The 21,688-nt window shown below is 39.3% G+C and overlaps 1 protein-coding gene across 1 annotated transcript in view; it reads right to left on the bottom strand.

Annotated features, from left to right (window-relative positions):
* SDC2 (syndecan 2) overlaps nucleotides 1–21,688 on the bottom strand; it is a 134,594-nt gene that overhangs the window by 111,752 nt on the left and 1,154 nt on the right. The gene's annotated exons all lie outside the window — the stretch shown is intronic.

Raw genomic sequence — 21,688 nt, 5'->3', positions numbered from 1 at the left:
GTAGCAGTGCTATGATTTGAACCCAAGGGCAGTGCTCCCTCCCCCACCTTAGAAAATTCTCTATCAGTATGTCATAGGCCATTCTGCAGCCACCCAAAAGCAAGCTTCCCAGATTCTTATCACTCACAAGAAATTTAAGAGTAGTTTTTTCCTAACATCTGCCTGCAGTTCTGTAGAGCATTACAAGGTTCTGTGAGTACAAAACCACACATCTAAAGCATCTGTATACTCAAATTTTGACATATTAAAAAAAAGAAAGAAAAAAATCTGGTGGAGCCTTTTACTCATAAAGCAGCAAACAGCTGGCCTACACACCCCAGTTGTTTCCTGTCTCTAACAGGTGGATGCAACTTTTTTCCTTACTGTGAGAACTTAACCTACTTCTCCAAGCTCTTCCACCCGGTCCCACCCCAAAAGAAAATCCCATGCTTCCAACTAGTGGAAACAAGAAACCTGAGATAAAGTAGATGGAGAGAGTAGATTGAGTGGTTGAGATATTATGGAGTTGGCACCTTAAATGAAGTTTAAATATTTACAGCCATGATTTTGAATACTATACTCTTTTAACTCTTAGCAGCAACTGTAACCACTCGATCTAGCTATTAGCAAAGACAGAGAAAGACATCTTGAGCTGCATTTTAGTTATCTGTACTCAGGTACAACAATGAAGGGGAGAGGGAGGAGAGAAGAGAAAGCCTTCTTGAGAATTAGAACCCTTCATAAAATCTTAATTCTGGAAACGAGCTTAGAGGTTTCAATTCAAACCCTGAAACCACATTTTACAGATGAAGAAATTGCATCCCAGAGGAATGAAATGAAAAGCTAAATGCTACCACTGGGACACAAGAACCCAATTTTCCTAACTCTTAATCCAATGCTCTTTCCATTACACTACAGTGTTGTTGACCTTAAATCCAGGTTTGAGATGTGAAAGTTGGTGCTATTTTGGAAAAAGCATAGAAGGAAAAAGAAAATCCAGACAGCAAGGTTGTCCATTTCTTCCCAGGCCCCATCTAAGAAATACTTAGTATTGAGAAGTCCAGCAGTGATGAAATGCAAAGAACATTGAAAATTCAATTCAATTCAATGAGTATTTAAGTTTCTACTATGTACCAGACACTAAGTTCTAGTCTAGACTTTGCCACATACCAGTCTTGTGATCTGGGGTAAATCATTTAAACTTTTTGAGTCTCAGCTTCCTCAACTATAAAAAAAAATAGGGCTGATAATTTGTACTGCCTGCCTCACGGGGTTGTTGTAAATATAAAATGAGATAATGGATGTAAAAATGCTTTGTAAAATGTTGTATAAGACTTAGTGAGATAAAATACTCTAATATTAATACTGTATTATAGAATCTGTGAATGCTTCATTGATATCACGAAAACTTGCTTATATGCTATGGAGTTTCTGTTTTAAAATCCTAGTCCAATTTCTTAAGGTATGACTTAACAGGAACAGTTTTTTAAAAGGTCATGACAAAACACAATGAATACTGAAAAAGAAGAATGGGAAATTCCTACAGACATTTTTCAAATGATTTTATCAATCTTATTAGAGCAATAGTAAGGTTTTTCAACATAATCTTATTCATTCAAAATTCAAAATTCTTGAATAAATAAATTTTGCATCTGCTGGGTTCGGATTATTTTGTATTCCTTTTAAAGGACAATTGGCACCTAGTAGTTTGGGAACAAAAACTGTTTTAAATTATATACTATTTTGAGTATTAATGATGATGATAATAGCACTTTGTGGTTTACAAAGCACTTTAATAAATATTATCTTATTTGATCCTCACAGTAATCCTGAGTGGTAGGTGCTATTATTATTCCCTTTTTACAAATGAGGAAATTGAGGTAGACAAAGGTCAAGTGACTTGACCAGTCACATAGAGCTACTGAGTGTCTGAATCTAGATTTGAACTCAGATCTTCTTGGCTCCAGATCTAGCACTCCATCCACTACACCAAGGGGCAATAGAGAAGTGACCTAGAGTCAGGAAGACTTATCTTCCTGAGTTCAAATCCGGCCGCTGACACTCATTAGCTGTGTGACCCTAGGCAGGTCACTTAACTGTTTGCCTCAGTTTCCTCATCTGTAAAATGAGCTGGAGAAGGAAATGGCAAACTACTCCAACATTTTTGCCAAGAAAACCCCAAATGGGATCACAAAGAGTCAGACATGACTGAGAGCAACTGAACCACAACATAAACTGTCCTCCTAGCTATCTTTCATGAGGCTTTATTATATACACCTTCTATATCATTCATCCTATCATCCATACCAGCTACCACTTATAGGTAACAGCAGTTAGATACGCCACCAGCCCACAGGCATCTAGTCATATGCATGCAGTAGCTGCTTAATAAATGTTTATTTACAGAATCACACAATTTGAGAGTTGAAAGAGACCTCAGCAACCTTTCCAGTCCAGGGGTAGGGAACCTGTGGCCTTGAGGCCACATGTAGCCCTATAGGTCCTCAAGTGCGGCCCTTTGATTGAATCTAAACGTGAAGACCGCATGTGGCCTCCAGGCTGCAGGTTCCCCACCCTGAGCTAGTCCAACTAATTGAATTGAATTGAAATGAAGGGGCAAGCCCAGGCAGACACTTGGGCAAAGCCCAGAATAGGAACAGGTGATGGCAGCAAACCCAGAAAGTGGAATGGAACATACAGGAACTCAGTACACCTCCCAACGCACTCACCTGAAACTTTCCTCAGCCTGTACTTGCATACCTAAGAGCTGTGGGCCCAGTGGAAAATCAGTCAGGTTTACTCCCCCAGGGCCAAAAACAAAAGGTGAGCATGGTCTGAATTGTTTTGAATTACCATCACAATCAAATTTGAAGATGAAAAAGAAGGATATATTGTAGGAGGGTCTATATGGGAAAGGAGTCCTATCTACTTTGTTTTCTCCCTCTCTCTACAGGCTTGTGAGCTGATTTTACAAAAGGCTAGATCTACTTTTTAAAACGAAGCTATGGAGTTGCTTCTTGTCACAATGCCTCACTCCTCCACCCACAAGGCTGGGGTCTGAGCAATTACAGACACTTCAGGGTCTCCACAGAGGACCTTTGCAGAACAGGTCAGAACTTCAGGCCTACCCTCTGCCTAACTAGTGTGAATTCAGGTGAATCATTGCACTTCTCTGCCCTCTACCCCCCAGTACTTAATTTCTGACATTAGGGGATTGGACTAGCTGATCTCAAAGAACTATTCTACTCTATATATTATGTATAACTGTACTAGGTACAAAATATCCTTTGAGGATCACACTTCCATAACCTTAAACATTTAAACACTTTACGTATGGGGCTTATTTATTGCACAGATCTAGCCACAGCCTTGCTATAATAATAAAGAATAATATCAAATACTCCAGATTCCACAGCTTCATCAGCTGTTAGCAAATTTGCTTCCCAGCTTCAAAATTTCAGGCTGCAGGTTTTAAACAAGTAGTTATTTTCTAATGTTATCCAGAATATTTTCTTGGGTGTAGATTTTTAAATAATAATAATTTTTTTTCTGGGTCAGACAAGGCATTTTCTGTTACTTAATGGACTGTAAATTGTGTTTCAGAGTCGAATACAGACAATCCTGCTCTCAAAGTAGATATGTGATCAAAAGGAACTAGATTACATAATAGGCTGCAAGCAAGAGCTAATGAAAACTCAGGAAGTTTTAGTGGCCACAGTAGCCTAAAGCAGTTTTCTTTTCCCTACTATAACAGGAAACCAACTATAGAATACTGCTAGTTATGTGAATTCACCCAAGCCCAGGATACTTAACACTTCTTACTTACAAATGCAACTTCTTTTGAGGGGGGTGGAATTGGGGTTAAGTGATTTGCCCAGGGTCACACAGCTACTAAGTGTCAAGTGTCTGGTTTGAGGCTGGATTTGAACTCAGGTCCTCCTGACTTCAGGGCTGGTGCTCTATGCACAACGCCACCTAGCTGCCCCTCAAATGCAGCTTTTTAAATGCAAGAGGAACATCCTTAAGACACATTTGTGACTTACACACAATTAGTGAACTGAAAAGCTTCTGAAAACAAACTTTCCAGGCAAATAAACACACCATTTTTCTGTTCAAAGTATAAAGTCCATAAAAAATCAAATAAGCTGACAAAGGACACTTTACTGAAACGATACCAAGAAGACAAGAATCTTTTGTTGAGCCAGAGCAAACAATTCCTTACAAAGTGGAAACATTTTGATATTTCAAAAACCATTCACAGATAAATGCATATGATTCATACTTAAAGTCTTTTGTTCTAAGAACTCAAAGAACCCAGAGAACAGCCAAATGCCCACATCCAAAGTTATAGAGAAGAGTCAAAGGACAAAATGCAGGAAGAGTCAGGGCTTAAAGGGTACAAAGGAGAAGTGGGGGGAAGGGAAGAATTTTAAATTCATCCGCAGAAAAGAAGGCAGTGTTCAAGCAGATAATCACCTGAGTACATGATGATGGTGATGATAGCTAATATTCATATAGTACTTTAAGGTTTGCAATATTAACTCATTTGATCTTCTCAACAAAGCTGGAATTTAGGTGATACTATCCCCATTTTAAAGATGAGAAAACTGAGGTAAACGGAAGTTAAGTGATTTGCCCAGGGTCAAAAGGCTAGTAAATGTCTGAGGTTGGATCTGAACTCAGATCCTCCTAACTCTAAGTCCAGGGGTCTAGTTACAATGCCATGAAGCTGCCAACATGACCCCAATTAAATAAAGCAACACTATTCTGCTTTGGGGCATCATAAACAATAGGTGGTACTTACGAGCTACAGGCCTATGTAAAAAGAATTCAACCACATGGGGCTGAGAATCATGCAAGGGGTAATAATGAGACACATGCAACATACTACAAATAAGAGACTGCATAGGAAAACCAGCAGGGAAAATGTCAAAGAAAAATGCAACAGAAAAAGATGAACTGATCACAGGAGTGAGATCCAGGGTACTCATGTGCCCTATTGGTATCCTTGAGATGGAAACATTATAGGAGGAAGGCCTCCCAATGAGTTGGGTGGACCAACTATGGTACACCTGGGAAGACAGGGACAAGAGTTACACAGGATGGACAAACATGCGTAGGTGGCAAGCTAAAGGAAAACGCTAAAAGAAATAGCCACATGAGTCAATAAGCATTTATTAAGTGCCTACTAAGTGCTAGAATCATAGTGCCACTGGAGTATTACAGTATGTATGTATATATACATGATATGTGTGTTTATATGTAAATTCAGTTTTAAAAAACTTACAAGCACCTACTATGGGCCAAATGCTATGCAAGGTACTGAACATACCTGAAATAAAAAATGACACAGAATTTGAGGAGCTTTCATTCTAAGGGTAGGTGGAAAATATTATATACAAAGAAGGATGATGCTAGGTGAGATGTGATGGGGAAAAGGAGAGACATAAAAAGGTCCTCTACATCTACTATGTTTTTATTTATATATGTTATTTCCCTCATTAGAATCGAGGTTACTTGAGAGCAGGGATTGTTTTTGCCTATCTTGGTATCCTCAGTCCTTAGCACAGAACCTGGCACATACATAGTAAGTACTTAATAAATGCTTGTTGATTGATAGGAAAATGTGAGGAGGGAGGGATTACTTGGGGGGACAGGGAAGAATGTGCGGGGGGGGGGGGGAATGGAGATAACAAAGATTTCATGGAAGAAGTTGTACCTGAGCTGGGTCTTAAGGGAAAAGACATTTGAACAGATAGAAGTAAAGAAAGAATCTATTCCAGGCATGGGAGTCTGGAGGTGGGGATGGAGGGAAGACAGGGACAATTAACTAGATGAATGCGCAGAGATGGGAAAGCATAGGACAAGACCAGAAGACTATTAGTGCAGTTTGTCTGGAATATATAATGTGTGGTTGAGAGTTACTTGAAATAAGACGGGTTGTAACCAGGTAGGTGGAGGGCCTTAAGTAAATGCCAGGCTAAGGAGGCAATGGGGAGCCATTGAAGATGTTTGAATGGAGGAATGACACGGTCAGGTAATATATGTGTATGTATATACATATATATATTCCAAGAGTTTTAATAGCAATAGAAAATTTTGCTAAGAACATGTGCCAACAGTGAAAGCTACCTCTCCCTTCAGTAGTAAATTTAAAATGGCGGTTCTCCCAAGCCAAGACCATGATTGATAAACAAATTTCTGAAAATGATGAAACATTAATCACCAACTTAAAGCTTTTGCAGAAAATGTTTTCATTCCTCTATCAAAATCAGTATGAGAAATTTTGGGGAAAAGGCCACATCTGAGACATTCCCTTAAAGTGGAATACCAGCAAAGATCTGACTGTACCTTTAACTCATCCCAAATGTTTTAATCCCTTTGGAAGTTACATACAAAAGTACCAGACAGGTGTTTAAATATTTGTCACAATGCCATGTAAACAGTTTGCAAAAACTTATTCTTTGAATGAACCTGAGATATATATGTATGTGTATATATGTGTATGTAAATATATAGACATATACATAAATATAAAATCTGTGATATATGTGAATGTGTATATACACATGTGTGTATATATGTATATGTGTGTGTGTGTATATGTATATTACACATAGCTATAAACGTGATATTTTTAAAAGGCAGGTTTCGGAACAGAAGAGTAAATACAAACTTTAGTCAAGAATGAGAAAATAGAATATAACTATTTCCCCTTTGCCAAACCTGTATAGGGCCTTAGCAGCCCCAGGATTCTCTCTTTATATAAACTGATGTGTTCTAGTGTAGAATGAAGATTTGAGTAGCAGTCTCTCCCAAAGCAGAGAAGTTGTAGAGAAGATGCCAACCTGTATTGGTAGCAGAAATTTCCTCATCTGTGAGTTGCCTTTACCAGTGGACCTTACAGGTACAGCCTCTATCCCTATCCCTTCTCCTAAGAGGCAGCTTATTCTAATGGAATAGTAAAGATGGTTTCCGGAGAGTGAAAATATGACCTATGGTACTTTTATATCTAGGAGATTTAACTCTTCCTACCTTACAATTTCTCTACTCATTTTGGATTTCTTTTGTTTTGTTTTGTTTTGTTTTCTTTTTTTTTGTTGTTGAGGCAAAAGGGGTTAAGTGATTTGCCCAAGGTCACACAGCGAGTAAATGTCTGAGGCCACATTTGAACTCAGGTCCTCCTGACTTGAGGGCCAGTGCTGTATCCACTACACCATCTATCTGCCCCCACATTCTGGATTTCCAAGTCATTCAATGTCCCTTGCTCTTTTCTCTGGCTCTTCCAAATCCTGATACTTAGTGTATCTTCATTAATTCAATTCCATAGACAAATATTTATTAATCACCTAACTTGTGCCAGGCATTGTGGAATCAAGTACAAAAAAATGAAAACCAATCCCTAGTCACAAACTTACATATTCTCATGGAGGAGATTAACAAATACATATAAAAAGATACACGAAGTTGATGGATATGAATATATGTGTATAAAATAGTTCAATACAAGGTAGTTTGGGAGAGAGGGCACTAGCAGTTTGATGGATAGGCAAAGTCTCCATGCAGAAGATGATGGTCTATGAGCCGTGTCTTAAAGGACAAGACAACCTCTTTGAGCCCGAGGTAAGGAGGGGAGATGGAATGTCACAGCTGAGAAGGGATGGAGAGAAGGAACACTTGGCTATACTGCAGAAGGCAAGAGACAGGGGGATGTATAATGACTTGTAAAGAGAAGTTGAAGCCAGTTTATGTTGGGTTTTAAAAGCAACAGACATTATGTTAAATGCCTGCTATGTGCCAGATTACTATGCTAGGCACTAGGCACACAAAGACAAAAAGGAAACAGCCCCTTATCCTCAAGGAATTTATATGGTACTTGGAGAAAACATGTATATGGGTAAGTAAATCCTAAATGTATGCAAACAAAACACAAAATTATTTAGTGGGTAGAACCATTATAACTGGAGGGAATCAGAGGAGACTTCCAAAGTGGCACCTGAGCTAAGCCTTGATGAGGATTCCAAGAGGCAGAGATGGGGATGTAACATTCTAGGCACAAGGCACAGTTTGAGTAAGACATGGTAGGGAAAGATGGGATGTCATGCACAGTTTAATAATAATAATAATAATAATAATAATAATAACTAACACTTATATAGTACTTCATATGTACCCAGCACTGTGCTAAGCACTTTACAAATATTATCTCATTCGATCCTCACAGCAACCCTGGGAGGTGGGTGCTGTTATTATCCCCATTTTACAGATGAGGATAGTGAGGCAAGCAGAGGTTAAGTGACTTGCCCAGGGTCACACAGCCAATAGGTGGGCATTGCTGAATTTGAACTCAGGTCTTCCCGATTCCAGTCCTGGTGCTCTATCCACTGAACAATCTAGTTGCCAACCAACCTAGTGAGCAACCTAGACTATCAACATCATCATTAAGTGTGGCTAGAACCTAAGAGTCACTGAAGAGTAAAGTGTAATCAGCCCAGAGATAGAGAGGTTGGGTTCTGACAGTGAAAGGCTTAAAATGCTAAAGAGAGGGTTTTATTTTATCTTGAAGACCTTAGGAAGGGGGCGGGGGGAGGAAGTGCCTTGGTCAGAAGGAATATCAATTAGTTAGCTGTGAGGATTAGAGCGAGGAGAGCCTGGAGAAAGGGAGAGCAAACAGGAGGTCACTGAAATAGTTTAGGGCAGTGGTGATAAGGATCTGAATTAGGGTGGTTGTACCACTGGAGAGAGAAGGGGACAGATGTGAGAGATGTTGTGGAAGTATCAGAAACACATCTTGGCAACTGATTATAGATATAGATATAGATATCTTTTATTAAGGCAACTGGGGTTAACTGACTTGCCCAGGGTCACACAGCTAGTAAGTGTCAAGTGTTTGGTCCGAGGCCACATTTGAACTCAGGTCCTCCTTACTCCAGGGCTGGTGCTCTATCCATTGAGCCACTTAGCTGCCCCTTGGCAACTGATTAGATATAGCGTTGAGAGGATCAGTCTTCAACCATGGAAATTATTGCTGAGTAAAAACCATAAGATGGGGCTGGAGGGTGAGGATGGGGAGGGGAAACATGGATAGACAGGAGATGCTCTGGAAAGATCTGGTGGGGTTTAGTGGACCCCAAGCTCAATCTGAGTCAATAATGTCTGTGGAAGACAAAAAAAAGCGAATGCAATCTTGGCCTCCATTAAGAGGAGTGTGGCTTTCAAGAATAAGGAACGGGGAAACTCACTGTGCTCTGTCTTGGTCACTGCGAGCACTGAGTTAAACTCTGGCCACCACAGGTTAGAGAAGACATAGGGGAGATGGGATAGCCATTTTCCAGTATTTTGAAGGGCTCTCTTGTCAGATGTGTTTTGTTTGGCCCCAGAGGTTGGAACTGGAGCAATGTGGTGGAAGGTACAATGGGGCAAGTGAAGGCTTGCCATCCGGGAAAACTTCCTAATAACTAGAGCTCTCAAAAAGTAGAAAGTGATGGCTTCCCCCTCTGTGGAGGTCCCCAAGCAGAGCTCCTGTAAGGTAGGGGCTGTCTTGCATTTCTTTGTATCCCCAGAGTTTAGCACAGTACCTGGCACATAATTTGGACTTAATGTTTATTGAGTCCTTGACAACTGTAGTGGGATTCCTTGCATGTGTGAGTTGGACCAGAGGTGGGGAACCTGTAGCCTCCAGGCCATATATGGCCTTCTAGGTCCTTAGGTGAGGCCTTTTGACTGAGTTCACGTTTTCCAGAACAAATCCTTTTATTAAGGGGATTTGTTCAGTGAAGTTTGGATTCGGTCAAGGGGCTGCACTTGAAGACCTAGAGGGTCACATGTGGCCTTGAGGCCCCACCCCTGGGTTGGACCAATCCAATTCTCAAATTGAGTAAAGAAACTCACCAAAGCACAGCTTCTTATTGGAAACCATTTGAGATATAATTTAAATGTCACTTCAAGCTTCTCATTTTTAACATATTATGTCTTCCCTTATAAGATGTACTCGAGCTAACAAGTCTGTATGTGATGACAGCCTGATCCATTTTTTAAAAACTTGATTAATAACGGTAAGTTGCGAAAGCAGGAGATCAGAGAATGCAAATTTACACCATTTTCATTCCCAGCCTGTGTCCTATTAAGGTAGCCTTGGAACCAAGCATTTTAAGTTAGCTAGGATTGTTTTTAGGAACCCAAGAGCCCAAAGTTATTACAGCATAATAAACTATTTAGAGCAGGGAGGTGGGTCATCCAGGTGCCCTCTCTTTTGCTATCATTTGGCCATTTTGTTTTTCATAAACTCTTTTTTTTTTCTTTCCTTCTCTTTTTTCCTTTTTGGCTAATGGAATGGGGGAGGGAAAAAAACCTTGAAAATCAGATCTGTCCAATTCAAGAGCAGAATCACACTCACCTTAATGAACTGCACACACAATTTTTTTCTGGAAAAGTAGTCCACCATTTTACAACTAGTTAGTTACAGGCTTTGACTATTCTGTTACTTTAGCAACTTTGAATAGCTATGTATATGTCTAGATCAAATATGTTTAAGGGAAATTAGCAATAATAACGGACACTTATGTAGCACTTTAAAAAGCTGCAAAGTGCTTTGTATCTTTTATGTTATTTGAGGTTCACAAGACAGATGAGGACACTGAAGTAAACAGAAGTGAAGGGACTTCGCCTAAGTCACAGCTAATAAATGTAAGAATAGAGATTTAAACCCAGATTTTCAGGCTCCATGTCCAGAATGCTACCTATTCAATTCAATAAATGTTTATTAAGTGCCTACTATGTGCCAGGCACTGTAGCCACTACCTCACATTGCCTTTTCACCTGATACCTTATCCTTTAATAACCTGTGTGCTTTTGAAAAATATAAACCAAGATCATCATTGATTACTCTAAATAAAGATACAGTGGTAGTTTCCAATTTTCCAAATTCTGTTCCGGTAGGCACACAAATTGAACTCCATGAAAAAATGTTGATACCTATAAATTATCCAGGAAGTGGTGGAAGAGGAAAGATCCCCACTTTCCCAAGTCTGAAGAAGGAAAGGAAGAGATAGGATGGGCATCTTGTAGATAAAGCAAAAGGTAGTTGTTCAATCGTTTTTCAGTCCTGTCCAACTCTTTGTGATTCCTTTTGGGACTTTCTTGGCAAAGTTACTAAAGTGGTTTGCCATTTCCTTCTCTAGCTCATTTTACAGATAATGAAACTGAGGCAAATAGGGGTAAATGACTTGTCCAGGATCACCAAAGCTAGTAAGTGTCTAAGGCCAGATTTGTCTTCCTAACTCTAGACCCAGTGTTCTATCTAATCGACAAACAGTGTCTTTAAAGGGTAAATAGGAGGCTCTTTTGTTTCTGGCTGCAGTGATGGGAATGGGAGGCTATAGGCTTTACCCAGACTACCTCAAAGGGCCCAACATGAGTGGGAGCAAAGCAATAAAGTGGGTACAGGCTGCTGGGGGAAACAAAGGTCTCAGCATAAACCAAAGACACAGTTACGACTGAACAACAGAGAAAAACTATGCAGAGAGGTGAGCCTGGATAGGAAACAGGAGACCTTGAGAATAAAACCTAATAGGAAAGGGCTAAGAAGCACTAAAGCTCTTCTTCCAATATGATCTAAACTCAACAGCTCTGAGCAAATCTACAGCTCTTGCTGCCAAATATATATATACCTCCCTGTGTTCTAGCAGCCCACAGTTTTCACCTTGTATCAAAAACAATTGCAAATATTCAGCATGAAAATATGATTAATTTTCATTATTTTCTTCAAAATTTCACTGACTCCTCCAAGGAGTAATCCCATTCTGCTAGGCATTATACCCTACTAATATCCCAGTCCTCTCTCTCTTGCCCCCACATATTTTTCAGGTTTCATTAGCATACTGCATACTTCAAAGCCAAATTAGTTTAGGAAAAGCTACAGTCATTGCTTGAGGTCAACGTCCAAGAATTACACATGTGCCAAGTGAATACAGAGCTTGATTTGGCATTAGGAAGACCAGCACTCAAACACGGTGGCGTTAATCAAAGTCACTAAATACTATCAAATCTGGACGTTGGACTAGATGTTTCTTGAGGTCTCTTCCAGTGTGGATCTATGGTCCTATAACCCCTTGGTAAGTTACAACCTCTCTGAGCCTCAGTTTCCTCATCTATAAAATGAAAAAAAAAATAGTATCTCCCTCCCAGGGTTGCTATGAAGATGAAGTGTGAAGTGCTTATGTGAGAGAAAACTAAGTCTGTTACGTAAATGTCAGTTATCATTATTTTTCTCTCTTAGTACCATGTTTTGTGTGCAGAAAGCACTCAGTAAATATGGTCAGTTGACTAACCTGACCAAACAAAAAACTAAACATTTGATCGGTAATAAAACAAAATATCCAAATCTTAATGATCTAAATTAATCTTTAAAGCAACAATGGAAAACGAATAAGTAGAAATGGAAAATTTTGAATTGGTCAATAAATACACAACAATATTGTTTAGAAACCAAATTTCCATCTTTGGCTTTATATGAATCTTTATATGTTAATGTTTTATCTTATCTTTAGGATATCAATTTTTATAAATCTTTATTTTACCTTTAGGATGTCAATTCTTAGCTTAATTCCCAAGTTGTTTGCATTTCTATTTTCAACTTTGGTTTATTTCAAGTCAGTCATATATAGCAGTTAAAAAAAATCAAACCTAACATTAAAATATTAATACTATAAATTTGTGAAAACTTATGCCTCTTGGTGACAAGGAGATGACTGAAAGTGATCAACAAGTTACATAAAATGGTCACTGCCATGAGACTGATAGATTTGGAGCTGGACGACGTCCAAGAGACCATCTAGGTCAATCTCCATTTAACAAACTGGATCTCCTCTACCCAAAAGAGTCTCCCCCAGACCAGGAACAGCACTCATCCAAAAAAGTGCCTAGCAAATTACCAAAAATGACTCCATTTTCTATAATGGAAATGAGAGAGATATTGTCGAAGAGTATCAAAAATAAGTTACATTATAAAGAGGCTCCTTGTTCTAATGAGTGAACAACACATAAAACAAGCTACTCGATAGGACTTAATAAAATTTTACATGATATAGCACAGAAAAACCCCAAGGCAGGAGGCCTTGGTTTAAGTTATGACTCTTCCACTGGATACTGTAACGTCGGAGGCAAAAAACCAATGTCTTTGGTTCTTCCATTTCCTCGTCTGTAATCTGGGAGAGCTGGGACTAAATAATCTATGCATTCTCCGAGTCTATGACTGAATCTTGACAATGACCAAATTACCTTTTAATAATATTTGACCTGGAAAGGTCCTTGAAAGACCATCTAATCTAACAATTTCATTTTACAAATGAGAAAACAGTCCTGGGGCAGGTGAGTGATTTACATGTTTGAAAATTATACATACAATTTTAAATCACAGCAAAAAAATTGTTTCTGAATTATACTGCCCCACATGTTTATTAACTACATTTGAATAATTTTTTTTATTTTAAAATTAAGATATCTTATAGACAAATACTAGGTATCATTGTAAGTACAGCACTAACTATTTAAAGAACTAACTTCAGAAAGCATTTGTAATAAATAAATGCTCAATTGCCTGGCCCTGGACCAGAGGACTAGATCTGTAATGATGAGAATGACAGAGTATCAGAGTATCACAGCACATCAGCAATTCCCATAATATTAAGAGAATCATAGGGTTTGGAGCTAGAAAAGCCCATGGAAATTATCTAGTCCAACACCCTTATTCTGTTGATAAAACCTGAGACCAAAGGAGGTCACACAAGCATTAAATTGTAGAACCAGAATGCAAACCCGGGAGATCTGGCTTCAACTTCAGTACTCTTTCACCAAATCACCTTTAGTTAATGTGTTTAGTCTATACTTCCTGGTCAATCAAGGGAGGCAGCAGCATGGTACACAGTCCTTGACCCTGGAGTCGGGCAACCTGGGTTCAAATTCTGTCTTTGATACTACTTTATGTCAGGAGGCCTCAGTTTTGTGAGGATTTAAAATTTTTATTGTTGTTCTTCAGTCATTTTCAGTTGTGTCCAACTCTTTATGACCCTATTTGGAGTTTTCTTGGCAGAGATACTGAAGTGGTTTGCCATTTTCTTGTCCAGCTCATTTTACAGATGAGGAAACTGAGGCAAACAGGATTAAGTGATTGGCTCAGGATTACACAGCTAGCAAATATCTCAAACCAGATTTGAACTGAAAATGACACTTCCTGACTCCAAGCCCGGCACTCTTAACCTCTGAGGTCCCTTCTAGCTCTAAAGTTCCAAACAAAGATTAAACTACTTTCCAAAAAAAATACATTCTCCATCATCCCTTATCTTTGTCCCAGTTATTACAAGCAACTGTCCTATTCCTTTTTTTTCCTTCTTGTTTTCACTTTGTATTACCCTTGGCATTTCATTCGGCACATCCTGTGCTTTGGCATTCCCGTCGTTATATTTGTATCTACCCTCAATGACCTCCCTTTGCATCTATGTTCTGTGCAAGTTTTTCTAAAATCTGAATTGGCAAATAAACTTCCTGTAGAATCACATCAGTCTCTTTAAGTAGTTGCCCCTTTTCTTGCTCATTTGAATAATTTGTATTTGTTGTCATCAGAATTTCATTCTTCAGAGCATTTTACCCATCTTTAGCTAAGTGGAAATGACTTCAAAGAAGAGGCATTACCAACTGCTTGACCCCTGCGCTCCAAGGACCATGGGACCTTGCCATCTTACTTGGAGCAAAACTTTCCATACGTGTCTTCTCTCCCATTAGAATGTAAGCTCCCTTTGAGCAGGGACTGCCTGTCTTTTTTATTTGTATCCCCAGGCCTTAGCACAGCACCTTGCCTGTAGTAAATGTTTCGTCCATTCAACTTCCTATCTTGAGTCATGGAATCCTACAAACCTATTTTCTGGACACTCTGAAATCTATAGAATTAGTGTTCAGAAAGGGTATGTATTGAACTATGCCTGGTGTCTCCTCATCTAAACTCAAACTTTAAGATGGCGAATCACACCCTCCCATGATTCAGTAATTTTTACTTCAATGATTGGTTCTTCCTTATTGGTCAAAATCAAGCCCAGACTAGCAACAGATTCTATTATTTCTTCACCTACCTTCTAAAAGATCAAATTATCAGCAAAGCAAATCAAAATTGTTTCAGCCATTTTGTTTTTAGCAGAATAGATAAAACAAAACCTCCAACAGATGAAATAAAAGACATTGATCCCTGCCTTCAGAAAACTCTATAGTTTAGGAGGGAGATAAGATATATACACAAATAAATAATACAAAATACATAATAGACATGCAACATGTTAGGAGAGATTGCAGGCAAGTGGACAGAAGTCAAGTTGTGGCAGTGGGAAGGTATCTTCTGATGGGTGCAAATAACATTTCAGAGACAGAATCCAAACATTTGATTTATCATTTTATTATTGTTGCACATCTGTCATAGTCACTCTCCATTACTTAAGTTTTATAACCTAAACCTAAGATTATAGGAAAAGACAATAACTACGAAAGTACTTTGTGAAAAGCATTGTTACAACACTGTTGTGATTTTCATGAAATATAGCTAATAGATGCAATATTTGGGAAAGGAAATATGAATTCATAGCTTCTCCCTGATAACTTGATGCCAAGCCTGGAGTAGTATACATTTACAAATCTGGCCTTCACATGTCACAGCACATAATAATACACTGTTTCATTTTGCTGGTACGACACAGTGAAAATCTTCAGAACTTCCCACTCTCACTCCATGGTCCTATTCTTTATGTGCAACTCAGAAGCTTGAGAAAATCTGACAATTATGTTCTAGACTACTAGTGTCCAACTCAATTAGAAATTGATCTCTGGGGCATCTAGGTGGAGCAGTGGATAGAACACTGGTCCTGGATTCAGGAGGACCTGAGTTCAAATCTGGTCCCAGACTCATAAAAACACTTACTAGCTGTGTGACCCTGGGCAAGTCACTTAACCCCATTGCCTGGCCAAAAAAAAAAAAAAAAGAAAAAAAAGAAAAAAGGAAAAAAAAAGAAACTGATCTCTGAGGATTGCATATTGACTTAGAAAACCACAAATTAACATTATCTGTACTGTATTATATTATTTATTTATTTTAGTAAACATTTCCCAATTACATTTTAATCTGATTTGGGCAATGACATCTCTAGGTCACACCAGGGGTTCTCAAACTTTTTGGTCTCAGGACTCCTTTACACTCTTAAAAATTATTGAGGACCACCCCCCAGAACTTTTGTTTGTGTGAGTTATATCTACCAATATTTATCACATTAAAAATTAATAAAATCTTGGCATTATTATGAAAATATTATTGACCATTGTGGGTCCCCTGAAAGCGACCACACTTTGAGAAATGCTAGACTAATGAAGTCCCTTCTATTTAACCAGCACACCTTTGAACCTTCTTATAGATATTAACTTTGCCTTAGAAACTGAATTGTCAAAATTAGACCTATTTTAGCAGTAAGGCCTGAAACCTCATTTGCCTAAAGGGGGAGATTTTACTCATTTCTACTACTACTAAAATAACAAAAGCAAACAAAAAAATCATCACTAACTTCCCAAATCCTTCCTACCCCATTTTAGGTGCTTAGGAATGCATCACTACAGGTCTTCATTCAAAAGTTGAAAGTCAATTTGCTGGAAATTCTTCAGGGATCCTTGCTCATGTATGGGATAGATAAGATGACCTCTGGTTTCTGTTCCATATCCTATGAATCCCATTCTATTTAAGGCAAAGCACTTCCAAAAGCCATAGAACCAAGTCCCATAGAGGTTACATCACTAATATTTACACATTTCTTTCTTATGGTCCTGGACCATCGGTACCTATACAGATCTACCAATCAATCAATAAAATATCTTTAGAACATTTGGGGGAAGGGTGTGGGAAATATAGACCACATAATCACAACCTTCAGGGAATCTATGCTCTTGCCTAGAAAAGAATAGTCACACAATTTTTAAGATGCCTTCTTGTTTTAAATCTATGTCATTCCATGGTCCTGATATCAGAGTTGGAAGAGTCCTTTAACATTGATTGAGCCCAACCTCTTCATTTTATACACGAAGAAACTGACTCTGAAACTGAGGAAGTAACTTGCTCAAGGTCATAGGCAGGAAGAGTTGATGGTGGAGTGAGGAGCCAAACAACATGTATCAACTTGGTGCTAAGCTGTTTAAATGCTGTACAAGTTCTGAAAAGAGGAAGAATAATGATGCTGAGATGATCATAGGCTTAAGAGCTGGACCTCAGAGATCTTGTAGCCCAGCTCCTTATATTGAAGATGAAGAAGCCAAGGCTAAAATGTTAAGAGGGGCTTTTCAAGGGCACACCACTGGAATGTAGCAGAGGCAAAGACCGTTAATAAAACAGCAGAATGAGAACTGTATGTTTGTGCATATCCACATATTCTGACATCTCCTAAGTGACTTTCTATGCCACAGAAGTTATTGGATTTTAACATAGTAAAATGTTTTACTATGAACACATAGAAATTATTTCTCTCTAGGTACTGTGTTTGGTGAATAGAGAGAATGAGGAAAAACCTAGAGGTGACATAAAATAAATATATATCCATATATGTATGTATATATAATATATACACACACATGTCCTATATATACACACATATCCTATATATGCTATATATATATTCCATATGTATAGATATATCAATATATTGATATATTGGGAGAGAATATATACACACATACTACATATATTGGTTTTCTCACAGGATAGTCTTGGCTCATCACCAATTGATGTTTGCCAAAAAATGCACTGGGCTACTAGATATCCTCAGAACTTGCTCACCCCAGGCAATCTATAGCCCAGCTGTTCTGTCTCACACCCTGAATATTCACTTTGAGATTTCAGTAACTCAGAGTCCTTAGGTGTAGTTGCCCAAATTGAAAAACTGTTTAACAGGCTTTTTGCATCTCACAATCTATCTCATCAAGGGAGTAGGCAAAAGGTCTATAATGTTATTTGTCCTTCTGAAACAATTTGTTGTTGTTGTTGTTGTTGTTAGGAGCAGTATGTTTAAGCTATATCTTAAAGGTAGAAATTTCCTAGATCTGGGAAGGTATAAATGTAGTTCCAAACCAAAGCAGAGAAAAGAGCTAAATAATCTCCTGAAATCTTTTTCAACCTTCAGATTCTACAGAATGTCACACACAATCCTCACATTTCCCAGAATATGCTTGACTATTACTGAAGAATAATGGGCACTATCAAGCCTTGATGTAAAAAGGTCTTGAGAAGTGGTCAGTCAGAACTGCATGATCAGTTCCCTTCTGTGACAAATCTACCTTTAGAGCAAGGGTTTTTAACCTGGGGTAGTGAATAGATTTCAAGGCATCAATGAACTTAAGACGGGGAAAAAATTACATCTTCTTTTCAAAATAATTGGTTTCCCCTATGTATTTTATTTTATGCCTTCAAACACATCATTCTGAAAAGGAGCCCATAGACTTTACCAGACTGCCAAATAGGTCCCTGAAACAAAAAAAAAAAATTAGTCAAGAATTCCTGGCTTTAGAGATCTCCTTCTTGAAGGTTGTCTGTCTGTGTCTACTATTTGCATCAAGCTCCTTACAAAAGTAATTTGTCTATTGGAGTGAATAGCCAAAAGGTTATAGGTCTCCAATTTTATTTTTCCTTCTAAAACAAACTCCTAAATCTCTTCCTTGCAGATTAAACTGAGAAGTAAAACATGAGCTCAAACTGCTTGACAGTTTCTTTTTTGAGTACACAGACTTCTAAACATGTGTATAAATTCCTCCATTTCAAAGCAGATTTCTGCATTTTCCTAAAGTAAACATCTTTCAGCTCAAATTATATGTTTATAGCAATCTGTAATACACTTCTTCTAAAGGCAGCCACATGGAAAGGGAGAAGCAGCAGTGTATCACGTCAGTCACATTCCATCCTCTCTTTCTCCCCATGGTGCTCCAGCCAGAAAAGCATGAATGTAGCAGGGCAAACTGGATTTCACTAGGAGAGCACTTACTGCTCCACTTCTAGTCAACCCCTAAAGTGAGACACTCTATTTCCTTCTCACATTGCCTTTGAAACATGTACAAAAGCATCCTCCCTCTGCCCTTTGCAGGCTAAATCTAAAATTTAACACTTCACTAACTGCTCAGATACTTTCCAAAGGGACAGTATAGCTTTAAACAGAAAAAAACACCATCACTTTTAAATCTCAGGAAAACAGTTGCAGCTTCCAGATCAAAATGCAAAGTACCATGCAATGTCCTATGACTGTTAAAGGCTCAAAAGAAATAACCTTTCAAATCCATCATCTTCCTAGAATGTTCAGTGCTCACACAAAGAGAACCACAAGATTTAAAAATAATTGAAATTGAGTATTTGGCCATTTGGGACTTTCAAACAGTTTCTAAGAAACACTGACTCACCAGCCAACAAAGGTTCTTTGCTAGAGTCTCTGTGTTGACATTTAAAGAATATCTAATTGCCCTTTTGGATGATATTCCAATGACTTAAAATTCTGTTTATCACAATGCAGTAGCTCATTTTAACAACATGCAGTTCCTATTCAAGTAAATATGCTTACAAACGTTTAAAAACCCAAACACAGAGATGTGGGTGATGGATAAGCACTTGACAAAAAAAGAAAAAGAAAAAAATAATTTAAAAAACCCTCTCTTAAGGAGGTTCCCTTGTTGAAAAGAGCCAAAAAGTGGAAAGGGATGTCCAAGCGTTCACGTTCTAAAATCCAGAGAATGGAACTTTTCCCAGCACAAGCTCAGAAGCAAAAAAGGTCCTCTTGAAACACCCTTCTGTTTTGAAAGGTTCTCTCTTTGAGACAGTTCTAATAAAGGAATGCTTGTTTCCTCTTTCCAGATACTGTATTTTACAGAGCTAAGGCACCTTGGAATTTTTCTTCATAGTAAACAATAGGAACCCTCTCCTGTGTAAGCAGGACAAAGTTCATAAATGGCTTTAAGATCGCTTCGCTAAAAACAGATTAAACCTTCAGTCTACAAAATACAGACAAGGCTTAGGGTGCAACACGAACTCCCAAACAACCACCTACTGCTTATATATTATAGGAACTATATCTAATTCGCTATTATATAAAATACATTTTTCTGCTCTAAAGCAGAAGTGATTAGTCGACGGAGAGAATCTTACAATGATTAATAATGTCAAAGTTTTATCCCCATTTTACTCTGATATTCACCAACCAAAGGCATTTCTCCATTTCAAATTCTGGTACTCTCAACCTGGGAGGAGGAAAAAATTGTTTAAAAAATACTACCACACATCACTTGCTATGTGTGTATGTGAAGAGTAACCACAAGATGACTTAATTTTCCTTTAAAGTGACAGCTCATTTAATTAAAATGGCCAAGTTGGGGAGTGGGATACTGAAATTGAGGTGATGGGGGAGGTGGAAGCGAGGGGCTTGGAACACACACCAACACAGCAAAACCTCAGCCTGGGAAGACTTTCAACTGCTCCAGCCCCCAGGACTTTGCTCAGCGACGAAATCAGCTGTGATTGCTTCCATTCAGGGAGACAATGCTTCGCCGCAGCAGCACCAGGCTAAAGAGGAGGCAGTTCTCTTTGGAGGGCGCCCATTGGGTGATTTCGGGAAAACATTTACAGCCCCCAGAAACAGAGCCTTAGTCAACTGGCAACCAAATTCCTCCTGCTCTGGGGCGAGGGCGGGGGAGGAGAGCGAAGTGGCGCCAACACTGTAACTACCTAGGAGAGACCCAAAACCTTCCCCACCTCAATTAAGCCCCGAGGTCTTCAGGCAGTTAACTCGCGCCAGAAGGGCGAGTTTGGCCAAGTAGAAGAGTCGCCCTCTAAAATGGGGGAGACACTCCAAAGCCGATCAGCGGCTTCCAAAGAAACAAACGAAAGCCAGCCTTCCACTTTGCTTTCAAATCTTAGCTGGCCCCTGAGACATTCCTCTGTCCCGACCCCCCCATACCCACACACACGCACGCACACACACACACTCACACTCGCTCTCTCTTCCATACACACAGGCACTCGATCTCTTCGGGCGCAGGCTCCTTGTGATTTGCAGGAGAACCCCAGCCTCTGGCCCGGCGCCTGCGCCCCTCTCGGGCTGCCTTTTCCCTCAGAATCGGCTTCCTCGCTCAAGCCCTTGGACCACACGAAACAACAACGACCCCCCCCCCCCCAAAAAAACAAACTTTGGCAAACTTCTCTTTGTAGGCACATTTGGGATTCTTTGGGACTGGTGAAATCTCTCCGTCACTTGCATCAGCAGAAGAAAAAAACGGAGGAAGGGGGTGGAGTGGGGTGGGGAAAGAGACCCCAAAGTTTGCACAGCAGCTCTCTCCTAAATTAAGACCACCAGGCTGGGCAAGGAGGAGCTGAAGCGGGAGTGGAAAGCACAACGTGCGCCTAGCGTGGACCTCTTGCACCTTTCCCCTACCCCCGGACTCCTGCTGCCACCACTGCGTCTACCTCCTCTCGTCTCCAGTCTTCTCCGAGCCATAAAGGAAGACAACCAACTCCAGACCAAAGAAGTTGAGAATGACTTCAGGGGCCTCTATAGTTCACAAGGCGGTGGCTCTAGTGCTACCCATCCCCAGGGATGCCAAAAAAAGAAACGCTTAGAGGTGTGTGTGTGTGTGTGTGTGTGTGTGTGTGTGTGTGTGTGTG

This window comes from Vombatus ursinus, unplaced genomic scaffold, assembly GCF_900497805.2.
Source record: "Vombatus ursinus unplaced genomic scaffold, bare-nosed wombat genome assembly UNPS02008961.1, whole genome shotgun sequence".
In the NCBI taxonomy this organism is placed as follows: Eukaryota; Metazoa; Chordata; class Mammalia; order Diprotodontia; family Vombatidae; genus Vombatus; species Vombatus ursinus.
This window is presented reverse-complemented; position numbering and strand designations above follow the sequence as displayed.